Raw genomic sequence first — 15773 nt, forward strand, 5'->3', positions numbered from 1 at the left:
GCGTTCTTGTATGCTCTGGTTTCTGTCACAGTGTCCCGTTGCACCAGAAGTGGTTTATTCATGCTGGCCACATGACTTGGAAAGCTGTCTGTGGACAAACACCGGCTCCCTCGGCCTGAAAGCGAGATGAGTTCCACAACCCCTTAGTCGCCTTTGACCAGACTTAACCGTCCAGGGGTCCTTTACCTTTACCTTCCCTTCCCTTCCCATCTCTCTCTCCCCACCACCACCACATGATATCTAGAACGACAATGTCTCATACAAAATGTAAATGAAATATGAAAAAGACTGTATAAATAAAAAATGGAGATGCTGTATGTACTTTCCCCGGTTTATTTGTTTGTTTTGTAACACAAGAAAACCTCTAATAAAAGCTAATCGAAAAAATCAGAGACAGTTTGGCCATGGATTTTCATGGGAGCAGGAACATAGAAACAGATCAATTGTGTTGTGAATGTTTTGTAGGCAACAGACGTTATCAGATGTGACTCAGCCCTCTTAATATTTCTGATGAAAAATGCTGTTGCCTATAAAATGCAAAAATGCTTGTAGTTACACTTTTATGTATTAACTATTTTATGTGCACACATACACACAGAGAAAGTGAGAGTCTTCACAGAATTAACACAGATCTTTGCAGAATTAACAACCCATCAAAAAACATATAGGAATTAAACTCTTCCGAAAACATCTGTGTTGATTTGAGATATGCTTTCCTGAAGAATTGTTGTTGATGTACGAAATAAACACAAGCCATCTATTGATAACTGAATCCAACTGTGTTTGGTGGACATGTGTCCATGTATTTGTTCAGGCAATTGTCCATCGAGTCCAAATAACATAAAAAGTTGTCATATACCAAACCAGACCATTGGTCCATCTAGCTCACAACTGTCGACACCAGGGTGAGGAAACTTTTTTAGCCTGATGTCCATGTTCCCTTCTGGTCAACCTTGCAAGGGCATCATGCCAAGTGTGGGCAGGCAAAACTGGCTAGAGCAATAGATGTGAATTTTGTCCTTCTGCAAGTGGCTAGATTCTTCATGCTCACATTTCTCCCTATCTTCCATCTAGACAAGCAAGAAGTACAGATGGCTTCTGTAAGTCCAGGACTGTCCCTGGAAAATAGGGACACTTTGAGGGTCTATCAGGGGTCAGCAAACTTTTTCAGCAGGGGGCCGGTCCCCTGTCCCTCAGACCTTGTGGGGGGCCAGACTATTTTTTTTTGGGGGGGGATGAATTCCTAAGCCCCACAAATAACCCAGAGATGCATTTTAAATAAAAGCACACATTCTACTCATGTAAAAACACCAGGCAGGCCCCACAAATAACCCAGAGATGCATTTTAAATAAAAGGACATATTCTACTCATGTAAAAACATGCTGATTCCCGGACCATCCGCAGGCCGGATTGGGCTGGATCCGGCCCCTGGGCCTTAGTTTGCCTACCTTGGTCTAAGACATACACCAGATTCAGTCAAAGCTCAAACCAAATCAAGCTGATTTGGGAAGATCCAGGCTCTGACTGTGGTAGGTTGAGATAGTTCTGGATTAGACCTCCTGGAGCAATCTGGGGGTGTCAGTGGGCAGGGCATTGGGTGGGAAGAAGGAGATGCAGGCAGCCTTTTCAAAGAGCAGGAGGAACAAGCTACAGAAGCAGACTGAAAATGGGGTAACTCAAGACCTCAGAGGTCGCAAGAGGAGACCTAACATCAGACCAGGAAGGGGACAAGACGCAAAAAACAACAACCCTCAGTTCCCACCCCCAGTACTACCAGTTCGTCACTCACAGTCATTGCCATGTGACGATAGTGACAGCTGATTCAGGAGTCAGTTTGAGGGGCAGCTGCAAATGAGGTATTTTCCGATTCGTTCAAATTATCAGGCAACACCAGGTATTTCAGCTGGTCCACAAATAAGTGAGTGCATGATAGTTCTCTGAATTGATATTCCTAACTTTGGTCAAAATTGTGTTACAGGTTTTTTAAATTTAAAAATGTGTCTGTCATACCCCAAATGATCCACCATTGTATGTGTACAGCTAAACTAGGGCTGAAAAGGAATAGATTCTGGACCCAGATACCCAGTTTCTTCAAAGCAAATCCCTTCTGATTTTGGTAAATCTTGCTTCTCAGGAACTTGAGGTTTAGTCGGGATAAGTGTGGAAAACAATCTTTGAGAAAAGGTGGAACTTACAAATTCAGCAAATCCAAATCCAAAATAGCCAATGAATCACGGCTGTGTGGTTTTTATTACAGCTTTTCTATATTACAGCAGGTTGGCTTAGCGTGAGCTTGTGCAAATATTTTCTTTGATTTCGGAGCAGATGGTTTGATACACCCAGGGTTTTACTTTGACTTTATAAGATGTAGAGATACAGATGGGCCATTTTATAATCCATTTTATTACACCAGAGCCATGAAGAAAAAAAAGACATCCAGGAAGCACAAGCCATCCTTTTCGGCGTATGCGGGCTAGCCATGCACTTTGTGAGAGCTTCTTGTCAGGAGCAGGGACAACAGATACCTCCATGGGGAAACTGTGGCCCTCTAAATATTGTTGGATCTGTGTAAGAGCATCATGTTCATGGCAATAACAGGTTTGTTTGTTTGTGGAATTTAGATTCCTTCATTCCTCCCAAAGGAACCCCGGGCAGCAGGTTGGTGGGCCTACTAAAGGTGTCAGATGAACCTCCCTGGGGATAGCTTTCCACAAATGGGGAGCCACTGCAGAAAAGGCCCTGTCTTCATGTTGCCACCCTCCAGACCTCCTTGTGGAGAAGGCACATGAAGAAGGGCCTCAGAAGATGATCTCTGGGTCTGCATAGGTTCGTATGGAAAGAGGTGGTCCTTGAGGTATATAAACTTGTGGAAGCACATGTCATTTTCTCCTTCCCCACCCCTCATTATAAATCTGGGCAGATAGCACACATACATGCAACCAAGCGCATAAATGCATACACATGAAAACGAAGCTCCATGCTCTGGATGCTATTTTACGAATCATTCTCATATATTGCATTCATTAAGATTTCTACTTCAAGAGGACTACAGAAAGGCATTGAATGCCAAAGCTGTTGGCACCCTGACATAAGGTGAGCTCACACATAGATTTTTAATGGTGACTGACAGTGATGACTTGCCTGTGTGAAAGAGTTGCCCACAGATCAAAACCACATACAATGCTTCTCACACCCCATCACACATCATCTCAAATGTGCTTTTTAGTAAAGGCAGTTGGCACATTCAGCTGTGAACCATCTAGCGAAAAACCACCAAGCCATAAGATGGGCTTGTTCATGTGCTGTCAGAGTGGCATGAGAATTGCCATTGCTGGGTCCCATACTGGACACTGGGCTGCTGTTTTCGGAATTTAAAGTTCCCAAATTAGCATACAATGCAAAAAGTGAAATTCGTTGTGACAATATATTGCAATTTGAAAGCAACAGTTTTGGAATAAGAATTCTTCAAATTAATAGCAACTATAATTTGACATTGAGGGATGCGGGTGGTGCTGTGGGTAAAACCTCAGCGCCTAGGACTTGCCGATCGCATGGTCGGTGGTTCGAATCCCCGCGGCGGGGTGCGCTCCCGTCATTCGGTCCCAGTGCCTGCCAACTTAGCAGTTCGAAAGCACCTCCGGGTGCAAGTAGATAAATAGGGACCGCTTACCAGCGGGAAGGTAAACGGCGTTCCGTGTGCTGCGCTGGCTCGCCAGATGCAGCTTGTCACGCTGGCCACGTGACACAGAAGTGTCTGCGGACAGCGCTGGCTCCCGGCCTATAGAGTGAGATGAGTGCACAACCCTAGAGTCTGGCAAGACTGGCCCGAACAGGCAGGTGTACCTTACCTTTACCTTATAATTTGATGTTGGCGGCTGTTGAGACTGAGATGTGAATTATAAGCTGCATGCAATTAAACATGCAAATTAGTTGCGGGTCCATCTTTCATGAAGAATCTGGAGTGCTCTGTGTTCCCCCAAAGTGGCAAAGTTTCTGTCATGGTATCTCTAGAACTATCCAGAGGTACCTTGGGTTAAGTACTTAATGCATTCTGGAGGTCTGTTCTTAACCTGAAACTGTTCTTAACCTGAAGCACCACTTTAGCTAATGGGGCCTCCCACTGCCACTGTGCTGCCGGAGCACGATTTCTGTTCTTATCCTGAAGCAAAGTTCTTAACCCAAGGTAATATTTCTGGCTTAGCGGAGTCTGTAACCTGAAGCGTATGTAACCCGAGGTACCACTGTACATGTGATACTAATTCTAAGGCTTTGATTGTCACTTTAAGGAAACTTAAGTGAAGTTCCTATGTCTGCAGTTGGGAAATACCTGTCTAATGACACAGTAATAGTAATTATTATTATTATTATTATTATTATTATTATTATTATTATTATTATTACCCCGCCCATCTGGCTGGGTTTCCCCAGCCACTCTGGGTGGCTCCCAACAGAATATTAAAACAGAATAAAACATCAAACATTAAAAACTTCCCTAAACAGGGCTGCCTTCAGATGTCTTCTAAAAGTCAGATAGTTGTTTATTTCCTTGACATCTGATGGGAGGGCGTTCCACGGGGCGTGCACCACCACTGAGGAGGCCCCTCTGCCTGGTTCCCTGTAACCTCACTTCCTGCAGTGAGGGAACCACCAGAAGGCCCTCAGAACTGGACCAACCCAAATGTCATAACATTGTTGCAAGCTTTTGAGTTTTCCAGAACTCTTCATCACATAATATGTAACGCAAAGCTGTGGTGGGGGTGGGGAAGGGAGAGAAGAGGATGAAGGCGGGGGGACAAAACGGGGAAGTTTCTAATTCTGGTGTGAACTGACTGGCCGGGGGACCAGTGCCAGGTGGCTGTCATCTTATACCTCCCAAAATGCAGTGCCTGTTGTTGGCATAGAGCCTATACATTTAGAAGCCCTATGTGCATGGGGCATTCCTCCATCCCATCTTATTAGGAGATCTGGAAAAGGCTCAGGCTGCAGTCGATGAGAAGCCAAGTCGTCGTCCAGACTTTTCTTAGATATCCCTTCCCTTCACCCAATCCCAGCGAAATAAAATCCTTTCTTCTGGAAACAAATGTTCATGCCCGAAAAGCGCCTAGCGTGTGTGCCAGTAAATCATGCGTGAAGCCGATAGAAAGATACAGTTCTGTAACGCTGGACACATCTGTTAGGTGTTCATAAGCCCGCAGAAGGTTGCTATATTGTTGCATCACTACAGGAAATATTATATCAAAAAGCTGGCTCTGCCGTTGCAGGTTGAGGAGAGACTCCAATATCTCTTCCAGATGTACAGTGTTTCGGCTCTGAAAACCTGATTGTTCCTCTGTTTCTGTGCTCCGTGGAGCTTTGAGGTGTGTGTGTGTGGGGGGGGGACTCCACTGGTTCATTCTGCTACTTCTTCACCAGTTGGGAATATCCACATTTTGTTGCGGCCTAGAGAGGTATTAAAAAAATGGACCTGCAGTTCTTTTGTGAGGGCTACAGAGAGCAATGTATGTACATTACTCCCAGCATAGGTCTGGAGCTTCTGTATCCCAGCGACATAACGTTGCAAAACAGGATGAAAAAGGCATCCATCAGCAAGCCTGGAATTTTGAAAACGGATGCTTACTATTACGACCAATGTCGAGAAATATTGGCTACGTTTAAAATGGGATGTGTTTCACTGCCACTGTTCCCACTATAATAACATGGCAAAGAAGAAGAAGTGTTGATGGAACATTGGATCTGGGCAGACAGAGGTTGCCAAGGTGATGGGGTGTCTATGTAAAGTGGCAGGAAAAGAGTGTCCTTAGCAAGGTGTGCTGGGGAAAAGAACAAAGACAGAGATCCATCTTTGGCAGGATGGCTGAAAGGAGACTGGGAGAGATGCCTTTGACTCCAGTGCTGCACAGCTGTGGGGGAACAAGTCCCTCTTGAGAAGACCATGCTGTAAGATCTGGACCTCCCTCTGTTAAGTTGTGGGTGAACATATCAGACGGCACAGCGATTCTTCAAACAGCTCTTGTTTATTCACAGGCCAGAACAGAACTGAAGGGTTCAGCCAGCCTGCTTACATAGAGCTCCACTACAACGCAACTGTAACACTTTCTGTAACTATCCAATCACTGAACGTCACTTTCAATCCCTTATTTGCATATGCAGACCTGAATGAAAACTATCTACAGTATCCCCCTGCTGGCCCAGGGTGAGAACTTCAGTACATAACACCCTCCATCCAAACTCAGGTGTAAATATGTGAAGAAATTATATTTCTTAAAGCTATGACAGCCTCTGCTGCATCTTCAATTCTCCAAAGAAGAACAGACCCTGGTTGAAGTTCAAGCCCCCTGAAATCCTGTGCGTGGCTCAGCAAAGCTTGGGGTGGCCTGTAACAGTATACTGGATGCAGGACGTGGGTGGCGCTGTGGTCTAAACCACTGAGCCTCTTGGGCTTACTGATCAGAAGGTTGGCAGTTCAGATCCCTGTGACGGAGTGAGCTCCTGTTGCTCTGTCCCAGCTCCTGCCAACCTAGCAGTTCAAAAGCACATCAGTGCAAGCTGATAAATAGGTACTGCTGTGGAGGGAAGGTAAACGGTATTTCCGTGCACTCTGGTTTCTGCCACAACGTTCTGTTGCACCAGAAGCGGTTTAGTCATGCTGGCCACATGACCCAGAAAGCTGTCTGTGGACAAATGCCAGCTCCCTCGGGCAGAAAGCGAGATGAGCGCCGCAACCCCATAGTCTCCTTGGACTGGACTTAACCATCCAGGGGTCCTTTATCTACATTTTTTACCTATATTAGATGCCACTTTAGACGGAGGACCGCTGATGTGATGAAAGGCATTTGCATGTGCGGGTTTATATTTTAGCGTACCCACCATCTTGTGTTTTTTGCCCTTCTGGCACATTTGAGGTTTGTTTTCATTAGTATGGAAACCCACCAAATCTGAACAAGAGCAAACTATTTGGTGTCATAATCAGCTCATATGCATCAGATGTTTAAAAACGTCCTCGTAAAGATGGTTGTTGTTTTTTTAAAAAATGGAAGTCTACAGGTTGCTTTTGATCTTGTACCCAAAAACATTCACCCAAAAATCTGGAGGCTGTTTACTTTCCCAGCTAGCATCTGCAAATATTAATGACATTTCCCAGCAGAAAACTTTATGCATTTAAACGCCATTTTCTTTTTATTACTTTGGCCTTCTGTTTGTATTTTAATTCTCATATTTTCTCAGGCAAGTTGCAAGTTCACACAGCAAGGCAATGAGGCAAAAAGAAAGTCTGTGGCTCATGGGGTTGATTACATGTTGGACCTTGAGTACAATCCATATTCATAACTTATAGGATCATACTTATCTCACTTGCGGCTGATTGCGAAAAATGATGGTATGGAAGAAAAACTGGTCAGCTGATCCAACTTAAGAAAATTATACTAGTATGTCCAGATTCTATTTATGCCTGCCTGGGGTCCATCAGAGATTCTACAAAATTCATTTCCAAATAAATTTGGCCAAGAAATTTAGAGAAGATTTCTTCATATCTCCCACTTATGGCATGGGCTGCTTTGGGCTGAAAGATACATGCAGGTGTATAATGATGTGACTAAGAGACTGGAAGTCACTGGTTTGAATCTTACCTGTGCCATTTTCGCAGCCTCCCCCTCCCCATCATTGCCATTGGCAATATGGAGTGGTGGGGAATAAGAAGATTTTAGCTTAAAGTTTCATCCACATCTTCTTTGATCATTCATTTGGGGTGTGAGGACAAAATAATGTCTCTGCAAGCAAATATAGGGCAGGGAAGAAATATCCCTGATTTCTTCCCCCATGCTTATTTCCATGATCTTAGTGAAGTAGCTAAGGGCTGTTTGGGGTTTTTGAAAAGTTGTGTTAACATTACAAAGAACTGCCTTTGTAGCTTCTTGCTGGCTGCACTTCCTCAAAAATGGTGCAGTGTTGTGTTGCATCACTGCTCCCAAGACATTCCAGAAAGTGCAGCAGATGATGGTGAGAAGCCATCTCTTTCTGCAGGCTTCCATGAGCTGAACCTATGGGTGTCACGGCCCGGGTTATGGGCAGTTGGAGTCCCGGCTTGGTACGCTGGGACTGGGGTAGAGGTCGGGAAGCAGGAATCAGCAGTCCAGGATCAGCAGTCCAGGAGTCAGGAAGCCAAGAGTCCACTAATCAGGAAACCAGGAGTCAGGAAGCCAAGTGTCCGAGAGTCAGGATACCAGGAGTCAGGAAACCAAGGGTCCAAGAGTCAGGATACCAGGAGTCAGGAAGCCAAGGGTCCAAGAGTCAGGATACCAGGAGTCAGGAAGCCAAGGGTCCAAGAGTCAGGATACCAGGAGTCAGGAAGCCAAGGGTCCAAGAGTCAGGATACCAGGAGTCAGGAAGCTGAAGCACAGCTAGGTGGGTAGTGTGTTGCTGTGGCAAAGAGCCAGAAGGAAATGCTGGTCTTATATATCCTTCCCGGCCCTTGCCAACAAGTGCTACAAGTCTTCTGTCAAGCCTCACCTGTGCAGCCACACCTTGGTCTTCCAGGCCAAACTCAGGAAGGCCCTAGTCCTGCGAGGCCCTACCAGTCACAGGGCCTGGCTCCTGCATGCACTCCTGACACTGGGAGTGCCTTGGGAATTATACCCTGCCACTCCCAAGGCATTTCAGGAAATGCAGCAGGAGGCAGGGCAAGCTCTCTGTAGTTGGCCACATTCCCTGGAGCACTTTGGGAGCGATGTGACGTCGCATCATGCGCAATGTGTCTGAAGAAGTATGGCTGGCAGGAAGTAGGAGGAAGTGCCTCATGCCATGTGCAGTGTGGTGCTAAAAACAAACAGGAACCTTAATGCATGGAGGGATCCCTAAACTGGCCCTAATCATCTCAGAAGGTTATGGAAAGTAAGCAGAACATCCTCCGTCCAAAAAGGTAATTCACAGAATTCCTACCCCGGAAGACGATGCTGCATAAAATCACACCCCTAAATGCTGGGAAAACTGGAGGGAGGATTGCAGCACCAGCAATAATAATAATAATAATAATAATAATAATAATAATAATAATAATAATAATAATAATTACGATGACTTAATTTATAGCATAGTTTTAAGGATTACAATAACTACATTATGTGTGGGGTGTGCGTTGAGCACCTGAAAGTGGTGTACAAATAAATGTCATGTGCATCATCTGCCTGGTTAGGAGCACCACACCAAAATAAATCAGCCCCACATGGTATGTGTAGAATCATTCTAGGTCTGCAATCCTGCATCTATTTCCTTCCATGCAAGTTTACTGGATTTCAGGGTGAGGTTTTGTGGTCAAAGACCCATACATTTTGCAATTGGCGACTGTGCTGCGTTGCAGCACACCCCAACAGCCCATTAGCAGACTACAATACTAACAAGGGAAAGAGGGACTCACGTTCATTCACTTCCAGAAAAGGAAGCCTATTTAAAAAGGAGATGTGTGCTCTCCAACAAAGGTGGCAAACCATAGAAGGATTTGAAAACAAAACAAACCACACGCATGTGGATAAACTCATCCTGCGTTTCAAGTTAGGCTGTTCGTTTTGCAAGCAGGGAATCTGACTGTTTGTGTGTGCATCCTTAAGTATATAATAGGTTATGAGGACGCTGTATAAACAGAGCGGCTGTATTTTAAAATTAAATATTAAATTAATCATTTCTATCAGCTCCAGACCGCAAGGAACAGTTGCTCTCTAATAGTTAAATGCCATTTAGATTTCAAGGGCTTTGATTTATTGGAAGAAACCTGCTGGGCAGAACATACTGTGGAGCTGATTAATGTCAGTTTCTGTCATCAGTTTCCACTTAGATTCTTGGCCAGCTCCGATATCTCCTCCCTTAAGGATCCAGAAAGAATTCAAGGCCTGATCCAAGAGCCTTTGCTGGCATGGGGTTTGCAGAATGTGGTGCTTGCAAAATCAAGAAGATGAATGGAAGTGGAATTTCATGTTCTCCACCGGACTTGTTTATGTAACTCATTTCTCTGGAGAAAGCTGTCCAACACTGGGACCACACCAGCAAGGGAAACAAATCAATAGCATGTTCACTGGGTTTGTTACAGATGTCTTGCATTTCCTTCGCCGCTTTTATATGCTCCCTCGTAGGTTGTCAAAGTAGAAAATGTCTAGAGTAAGAACGCAGAGCTACTATTGCTGTCTAGATTTACATTCATCACTGGACTCGTACGTTTCCTCTTACAAATCAGTTGATTGTAAATGCTGATAAGAAGAATAGACATCCGTTGCCTAAACTGAGTTAGTAAAAGGAAGAAGGGAGAGTTCTTTATGATCTGAAGTGTCGGGCTTCGTTAGATGTGTGCGCATGTTGTCTGAAAGGGTAGTATTGGTTTTTCTTAAATATTATCTCTGCATACTTCTGCTCCTTATTCTTATTCGTTTACATGAAACTTAAGTTCTTAACTATATCAGGACGGCGTAATGTGGAAATGAGAGTCCCATCCTGCTATCAGTGAAATGTGAGCAGTAGTCTTATGGCATAGGACAAGTAAAGCTGATACGAAACAGAACATGTTAAACTCTGTCAATAGTTCACTTGACTGCCAAGAAGCTGAATGAATCTGGGAAACGGGAGAGTGTTTGCCATGGGGGGAAAAGTTTGAAAAACTCTCTGGTAGTGATAACAATGTTGTTGCTTTTACCAAGTATATAGTGACTGGACAAAGTCCATGCTTGAAAGGAACTGTGCAACAATTGGCACACCCATTGACAATATTCATCTCTAAACAATCAAGCTGGTATTTGGTCACAGATGAGTATTTTTTTGCCTGGAGGCTGTGTTGTAAAGTTGCAGATTTGAAGCCCTGTACAAACGCAACATTATTTGAGCAGCGGGACCTCTCAGGAACCACATCCATCTCATTCTCTTAATACAATTTCCCAGGATCTGAAGGCAGTGCTGCGTTGATTAACTGGTGCCTTTTACATTATGAGAAGGACCATCACTTGGTGGTGGAACACAGGAATTAAGTCCCAAGCTAGCATCACCTATTGTCTGAAACTCTAGACAGCCACCGCCTGTCAATCAATACGTAGACAATACTGAGTGAAATAGATTTGTTGTTGTTGTTTAGTCGTTTAGTCGTGTCCGACTCTTCGTGACCCCATGGACCAGAGCACGCCAGGCACTGCTGTCTTCCACTGCCTCCCGCAGTTTGGTCAAACTCATGCTGGTAGCTTCGAGAACACTGTCCAACCATCTCATCCTCTGTCGTCCCCTTCTCCTTGTGTCCTCCATCTTTCCCAACATCAGTGTCTTTTCCAGGGAGTCTTCTCTTCTCATGAGGTGGCCAAAGTATTGGAGCCTCAGCTTCACGATCTGTCCTTCCAGTGAGCACTCAGGGCTGATTTCCTTCAGAATGGATAGGTTTGATCTTCTTGCAGTCCATGGAACTCTCAAGAGTCTCCTCCAGCATCATAATTCAAAAGCATCAATTCTTCGGCGATCAGCCTTCTCATACCAGTGGCCATGATCTTCGTTTTTTTGATGTTGAGCTTCAGACCATATTTTGTGCTCTCCTCTTTCACCCTCAATTGAAGGTTCTTTAATGCCTCCTCACTTTCTGCCATCAAGGTTGTGTCATCTGCATATCTGATGTTGTTGATATTTCCTCCGACAACATCGGAGGGATTCATCCAGCCCAGCCTTTCGCATGTGAAATGGATAGACGCTATAAAAAGCAGACTCCAAGAACCCTCCTCCTGTTTTTACTTGTATATCCTCTTTTGATCTAAAACAGGGGTAGCCAAAATATCCCCCATCCAAGACGTTACCAGACTACAACTCCCACCATCCATTACTACTGGCCAATGTAGCAGATGGGAGTCAGAGCTCAACAACATCCGCAGGGCATAAGATGGCTGCTACACCTAATTCATAAGGTCTCACGAGATGGTTTGTGGTTGTAAACCATTTGAAATGTCAGAACACAAATTTAAACAATTACAAAAAACCACAGACAAATAAAACACCATGTTCAAGCAGCTGAAGCAACAGCTGGCAAATAATAACTGATTAGTTAGACAGTGGAAAAGCTAGCAAGGAGAAAAGCAAGAATAGATTTCCTCAAACGTTCGCAAATAGCCTTGGGGAAAAGAGTGACCTTCATCTGGTAATGAAACGCCAACAAGGAAGGATGGGGTTCTATGGAGCCGCCATTTCAGAAAAGGCCCTGTTTTAGATGACAGCTCTAGACCAGCCTTTCCCAACCATGAATCCCACCAAGGCGAGAATCGGGCGGGGGTCTTCAATAACTCACAAGGTGTCCGTGAAGTTAACTCTTTATTCAAAGAAACCGAAACAGTGCAGGCCTAGATATCACAGCAACCCTTCCCAGTAGGTCTTGCCCCAATTAAGCAGTTGCAAGGACTGAAGGTCCTCACCTTCCCATTGCTCTCTAAGTTTCCTCCTCTAGTTCCTTCCCGAGCAATCTGAGACTCCATCAAAGCATCTGTCTTTGTTCTGCCCTCTTCATACCTCTTCTGGTTCTAGGAGACCAGCAGGGAGAGGAGCTGGTCACCACAGGAGAGGGAGACCACCTGGCTTCTTCAGCAGCCCGCCTCATCTCTGTCTCTTATCCCCCCTCCTCTCTAGCCTCCACTTCTGCCTCTGGTTCTGGACTACTCCCTGCCACAGCCTCTTCCTGCTCACTAAACCCTGTTACCTCTTCAGCTTCTGAAGTCACAGTTATCCTTGTCCCATAGCTTATATGTCAGTTTTGCCAGTTCTGCATTTTGCCAGTTCTCTCCCCCCCAATAATTTTTTAAATTAAGTTTCATACAAATAAAACACATACTGTAAAACAAATAAAACAAAAGTAATATAAAAACAACAAAGATATATATAACAGCAAACACATAGACAACACAAATTAATTGATTAGTTAAAATTCCAATCTCATAAACATATTATTTGACTTCCTCTAGTCCCTCCCATCTGAATTTCCTTGTATCTGAGTGTCACAGCTTTCCAATACAGTGGTGCCTCGCAAGACGAAAAGAATCCGTTCCGCGATTCTTGTCGTCTAGCGATTTTTTCGTCTTGCGAAGCAAGCCCATTGACTAGCGCTACAGCGGTCTAGCGGCTTTCCCTGATCAGCTGTTAAGCGGGTTTTTCAGCGGAACAGCTGATAGGCGGCTTAGGGAAAGGGGGGGAGCGAAAAAAACCCGCTGGGACTCGCAAGATTTTTTCGTCTTGCGAAGCAACCCCATAGGCAAATTCGTTTTGCGAAGCGCCTGCAAAACGGAAAACCCTTTCGTCTAGCGGGTTTTCCGTCTTGCGAGGCGTTCGTCTTGCGGGGCACCACTGTATCATTATTCGAAAACAATATTCCATTTAGAATCAGATTTCTTAACTTTTCTTAAGATGATAGGTCTCATTTATTTAACTAACTCTTAATTTAATCCTAGGCCTGTTTAGTACTTTCAAGTAACTTCAAATTTTTAATATTACAATATTTATTCAAATAGTCTTTAAATTTCTTCCAATCTTCTTGATATTCCTCTTCTTTCTGGTTGCTGATCCTTCCGGTAAGGTCAGCTAGCTCCATAAAGTCCATCATCTTCATCTGCCAATCTTCCACAGTTGGTAATGCTTGCGTTTTCCACTTCTTGGCTATTAAAATTTGAACGGCAGTTGTGGCATACAAAAATACCTTTACATCTTTCTTGGGCAATTCAGGACCTGTTATTCCGAGAAGAAAGGCCTCTGGTTTCTTTATAAATGTATATTTCATCATATTTTTTTAAATTCATTATAAATCTTTTCTCAGAAGTCTTTCACCTTGGGACAAGTCCACCACATGTGATAAAAGGTACCTTCCTTTTCTTTACACTTCCAACATAAATTATCACAGTTATGATAAATCTTAGCTAATTTAACAGGGGTCAAATACCACCTATACATCATTTTCATTATATTTTCCTTTAACATCGTACATGCAGTAAACTTAATCCCTTTCTTCCATAACCTCTCCCAATCTTCCATCATTATATTATGTCCCACATCTTGTGCCCAGTCAATCATAACCGATTTAACTTGTCCATCCTTTGTATGCCACTCCAACAACAAATTATACATTTTAGACATATTCTTGACTTTAGTGTCTAACAACTCCGTTTCCAATTTGGTTTTTTCTGCTGCAAAACCATTTCTCTTATCAATCTTAAATACAGATAGGTAGCCGTGTTGGTCTGCCATAGTCAAAATAAAAAAATTCCTTCCAGTAGCACCTTAAAGACCAACTAAGTTAGTTCTTGGTATGAGCTTTCGTGTGCATGCACACTTCTTCAGATACACACATGCACACGAAAGCTCATACCAAGAACTAACTTAGTTGGTCTTTAAGGTGCTACTGGAAGGAATTTTTTTATTCAATCTTAAATAATTCATTAATTTGGTTGTACTGAAGCCAATTCACTTTACCGCCATATACCTGGAAGTCTCAAGGCCGTTCACAGAAAAGATCAACATAAAAACCACAAAATATATAATCAGAATATAAGCAACAAGCCAATAACCCCCCTTCCCGCCAAAAGAACCACTGTCAGGGAGCATTATCAGCACAGAATGCCGATGCAGATGAGAAAGTCTACTTACATCTCCATCCACTTTCTCTCTCACTCGCTGAATGATCAAACCAAAGGAGATGGCTATGCCTCTAGAGCAGTGTTTCCCAAACGTTTTTGGGCAACGGCACACCTGTTTACCGGAAAAAAATCTCGCGGCACACCACCATTAAAGCCCCGCCCCCGTGACGTCATTCGGGGAGCCTGCGGCCCGGGCCTGAGCTGGAAGGAGAGGCGGTGCTTTTCGGCACAAGGCAATCGGCCTGGAATTGTTTCCCGCGCGCTGGGAAAGGGAACAGCTGCGGTCGCGCGAACCCTCCGGCGCTGGGAGGGGAAAGGGCGGAGTCGCAGAGCACCAGCTGGCCGAGCGGTTGCGCGCAGCGTTGCGCTTTTGGAGAGCGTGCGGCTGCTGCTAGGGGATCCGGGGACGTGAGCAGGCCTGGCCCGACCCGGGTTGAAGGAGGACAAGCCGGCAGCGCGCCAAGTGAGTTCGGTTGCGCGCGACGGCCCCCGCTCCCCCCACCCCCGCCGGATCCTCGCCGCCGCCGCCTCTCGCCCGCCTCCCTCCCACGGCACACCAGCCGATGTCTCACGGCACAGTAGTGTGCCGCGGAACACCGGTTGGGAAACACTGCTCTAGAGCCCTAGTGACCAAGGAGCCAGCAGAGGGAGGTGTCACAATGAAGGGCGTGTCACAAGGACCTCCGCAACCTAGCAACCACCAGCACTCAACTGACACTGCTCTCAACTGACACTACTAAGTTTCCTTATATGGCTTTTAATCCATGTTCAGCCCCAACACATTTTAAAAGGTCATTGGATGTAAATCGGTTCTCAGCATTCTTATTATCCAACTACAGTTCCCAGCATTCTTTGGGGGAACTGGTGTACTTTTAATGTGCGTTGGATGTGCTTTAAATGTAGAATTTGGATCTGCCCTGAATCAGCGCTCAGGACACTAGGATGTAAGCCTATTTTTGACTTGACAAATGCAGAAGGAAACTGGGTGCACCCTAGGGGAGAGAAAACCGCTGCCACTCCTGTTTTAACATTACATTTATATATGCAGCCTATGGTAGCCATGAATAGTTTCAGCATAAAATGTAAATAGTTAGCATGCTGCTGAAAGGGGATTCAAATAACAGTAACCAACGCAGAAGACATTAATTATTCGG

At 44.6% G+C, this 15773-nt stretch overlaps 1 long non-coding RNA gene across 1 annotated transcript; it reads right to left on the bottom strand.

Moving 5' to 3' along the window:
* Window positions 1-9725: 9725 nt before the first annotated feature.
* LOC310703450 lies at window positions 9726-14683 on the bottom strand. Its single transcript, XR_014524134.1, has 2 exons — window positions 14630-14683; window positions 9726-10265 (listed from the first exon to the last, which is right to left on the bottom strand). It is a non-coding gene; the product is annotated as an uncharacterized lncRNA (long non-coding RNA).
* Window positions 14684-15773: the final 1090 nt, after the last annotated feature.

Source organism: Podarcis liolepis (assembly GCF_965112155.1).
Source record: "Podarcis liolepis genome assembly, chromosome: 3".
In the NCBI taxonomy this organism is placed as follows: Eukaryota; Metazoa; Chordata; class Lepidosauria; order Squamata; family Lacertidae; genus Podarcis; species Podarcis liolepis.